The sequence below is a fragment of the Pteropus alecto genome, unplaced genomic scaffold (genome assembly GCF_000325575.1).
Source record: "Pteropus alecto unplaced genomic scaffold, ASM32557v1 scaffold88, whole genome shotgun sequence".
NCBI classification, from domain to species: Eukaryota; Metazoa; Chordata; class Mammalia; order Chiroptera; family Pteropodidae; genus Pteropus; species Pteropus alecto.
The window spans coordinates 7635061-7639030 of NW_006494611.1; the positions used below are offsets into that span (position 1 = coordinate 7635061).

Here is a 3970-nt window from a genome sequence, read left to right on the forward strand (position 1 = left end):
AGTATTTTTTTCTTTAATTACATTGGGAATGTTTTTTCCTAATCTACTGTAATTTAATAAAGCATCCCCAAATAAACTATAACAAAGAATATATTTCGTATAACAACTAGCGAACAACAAAATAAATACTAAATAGTGAAGAAGTTATTATGGACAAGGTGGTGGCTCAATATGCTTAGAAAGAAAAAATAATATAAGCCTAAAGTATACACACATATGTTTATTAAGTCGAAATATTAAAATAGCTCACTAAAGGTTAGGTACAATAATTTAAGCATGGCTTTTCTATGGCCATGCCACCCTGAACAAGCCCGATCCTGTCTGATCTCAGAAGCTAAGCAGGGTCGGGCCTGGTTAGTACTTGGATGGGAGACTGCCTAGGAAGACCAGGTGCTGTAGGCATAAAAAACAAAAAATAAGGGATTGTAAGCTGACAAGGTCCTTGCAATCTGTGAGGTCAACCAAGGGTTGCTTGCTTAAAAAAAAAAAAAAAAAAATTTAGTCATGCCTTATTAATTACAATAAGAAAAAATAAAATTTATAAAATGGGACAATTTCATTTACCTGTTTCTTTATTAGCTATTCCTTTCTAATATAACATTTTAAATCAAAATTAGACATTTGTTATTACAAAAGTTGTATATGTGTATTGTAGATAGTTGAAAACACAAAAAAACAAAAATGTATCTTATTTAAATTGCATGGCACCATATTCTCTCTACCTAGAACATTACTAAAACCTTATTGAATGTCTACACATACTCCAGATATTCTGCATTTATATACATACACACAGACACTCACACATACACATATCTTTATTTTTTAAGAGATCATTCTATACATGGTACTCATAATCAATATTTTTCCCCTTCAACTATCTCTGCCTTTTCATAGCAATGAATTTTCATCTTATCTAATATCTAATGCGTATTTAAATTTCCTAAGTTTCTCAAAATACACAGTATAGCTGTTTTGTCCAAACTAGGATCTATATTTCCTCTGGTTTTACTCCCCTTAAGTATCTTTTAATCAAACTACATTGTTTTTCCCAGTTAACCTAATTTGTTTAAAAAAAAACAACAACATTATTTTTATAGTTTGTTTCACCTTCTGGATTTGTCTTGTGGTGTTATTTAGCTTGTTTCTATATGTCTGTATTTGCAGCAAATTGGAATTTAAATCTAAAGTCTTGATGGAATCAAGTTAAATAATTTCTAGACTATAATATAGGTGATGTGATAGCATATCCAGAGACCTAATATCTGGTTAATTTAGCCTTAATTTATGGTAAAATTTTTAACTGGATTAGGGTGATGATAGTCCGATCCCTCTATTCTTCAGTTTTATATATATATATTTCCTTTAGTGACAAAACCAAATGATTATTTTAGTGTTATTTTTGAAACTATTGGAAATCTCATTCTCCATCAACCATAATAATAATTTTAAAATAATACTTTTAACAATTGATAATTCCTATCTGAGTCAATATATTGGTTAAGATTTTTAGAAAGATGATTTTCTATTTTATCTATGTCCGTAGTAGAAATTCTTCTGAAAGATAAGCTTCAGACTTTCATCAAAGTCTGTTTAGTTACCCTGTAAAATTAGTATAAATGCTTAATTATTTCCCTTTGTTTACCAATTCACTATTGCAAAGTAAGGAGTTGATTTATCAGTGAGAAAATATATAATGTTTCATTGAAACTGGGACAATTTGAGAATAAAAGTGAGTGCCATTAATAATTAAATCAGGACTGCCTGGGAAAGCAAGGAAGTATGGTCACTCTTTTAGATCAAAGAGTTACGTGTACAGTTTTTCAATATTTTTAATTTTTGAGTATCATAATGGCCTTAAAGATTTTCATTAATTCATAGTGTTTTAATTTGCTATAATTATTATTATTTTGATACTTAAATTTGTAGTCTTTGGTCAGTAGGGGCTTCTTTAAGTTAGCTCCTATGTTTTTTGGACACAGTCCTTCAAAATTTTCTTTTCAATAATCTTAATGTTAAAGTCAGACAGAAAAGCATAAATTTATAACTGAATCTTTCACAAAATGAATATACCTGTAAAATCAGTGTCTATGTCAAGAAATAGAAGATAATCTTCCCGTAGAAGTTACCCTCCCCACCTTCCAGTCATTACCCTCCCCATTCCATGGGTAACCATTATCCTGACTTCTAATGCCAAAGAGGAGATTTGTCTGTGTTTAAACTACTGTATATTTAATTGTTTGCATTTAACTTTTTTCACTCAACATTATGTTATGAGATTCAAGATTCATTTATATTGTTGCATGTAGTTTAGTTTGTTTATGTTCATTGCTATACAGTATTCTATTGCATGAATATGCTCCAAATGTTTAATACATTTTACTGGTGATGAATATTTGGTTTGTTTCAAGTTTTAGTTATTACAAGTAGTGATGCTATAAACATTCTTGCATGTAATTAATTTGAAGTGACACATGCACTCCCTTCACTAATACCTGGGAGTGAAATTTTTCCATCGTAACTATGCACATGTTTAGATATAGTGGATATTGCCAGTTTTCCAAAGTGTTTGTACCAATTTACACTCCCACAGAAGTATGATGCTCCAAATCCTTGTTAACATTTAGTATTGTCTTTGGTCATTTTAGCCATTCTGATAGGTGGGTAGCAGCATCAAAAAACAAAAATCTTGAGATACATTTGTTAGATCACTCCTTTCTGTCAGTCGACACTGCTGAGTAAGTAGTGTTAAAGTCTCCCCTCCCGCGCTCACTGTGCCTAAGTCAGAGTCTCCCAAAGAGCCTGATCAGCTGTGGCATCCCTTTTTCGGAGGTCTGAGTTTTGGTACAATTGACGAGAGTCTGAGAAATCATTCTGAGTGATGGGGAATGTGTGGTGGTGAGAGATCCAAACATCAAGTGCTCCAGAGGCTTTGGCTTTGTCACGTATGCCACTGTGAGGAGGTGGATGAAAACACAAAGGCAAGCCCATGCAAGATGGGTGGAAGAGTTGTGGAACCAAAGACGGCTGTGTCAAGAGAGGATTCTCAAATACCTGGTGCCCATTTAACTGGGAAAAAGGTTGTTGGTGGTGGTATTAAAGAAGATACTGAAGAACATCATCTAAGAGATTGTTTTGAAGAGTATGGGAAAATTGAAGTGATTGAAATCACAACTGACTGAGGCAGTGGCAAGAAGAGAGGCTTTGCTTTTGTAACTTTTGATGACCACAACTCTGTAGACAAGATTGTCATTCATAAATACCATACTGTGCATGGCCACAACTGTGAAGTAAGGAAAGCACTATCTAAGCAAGAGATGGCTAGTGCTTCACCCAGCCCAAGAGGTTACAGTGGTTCTAGAAACTTTAGCAGTAGTCATAGAGGTAGTTTTGGTGGGAATGACAGCTTTGGTTGTGGAGGAAACTTCAGTGGTTGAGATGGCTTTGGTGGCAGCTGTGGTGGAGGATATGATGGTAGTGTGGGTGGCTATAATGGGTTTAGTAACGATGTTGTTTATGGAGGAGGTGACCCTGGTTACTCTGGAGAAAACAGAGGCCATGGAAGTGGTGGGCAGGCTTAGGGAATCCAGGGCAGAGGCTATAGTGAGAGTGGCAGCTCCGACAGTTGTAAACAACAGAGAAGATAGAGGCAGATTTGGCAGTGGTAGTGGAAGCGATTTTCGAGGTGGCGGATGCTACAATGCTTTTAGCAATTATAACAATCTTTAAATTTTAGACTTATGAAAGGAAGAAACTTTGGAGGCAGAAGCTCTGGTCCCTATGCTGTTGGAGACCAAACCATGAAACCCAGGTGAGTATGGCGGTTCCAGCAAGAGCAGTAGCTATGGCAGTGGCAGAAGGTTTTAATTACTGTCAGAAAACCAAGCTTAGTAGTAGAGGAGAGCCAGAGAAGTGACAGGGAAGTTATAGGTTACAAGAGATTTATGAACTCAGCCAAACACAGTGGTGG

General features: G+C 35.0%; 2 pseudogenes; both read left to right on the top strand.

The window, feature by feature from the left end:
* The first annotated feature begins 283 nt into the window (after positions 1-283).
* On the top strand, positions 284-402 carry LOC112474277 (annotated as a pseudogene).
* A 2121-nt stretch (positions 403-2523) lies between these two features.
* Positions 2524-3643, top strand: LOC102892070 (annotated as a pseudogene).
* Positions 3644-3970: the final 327 nt, after the last annotated feature.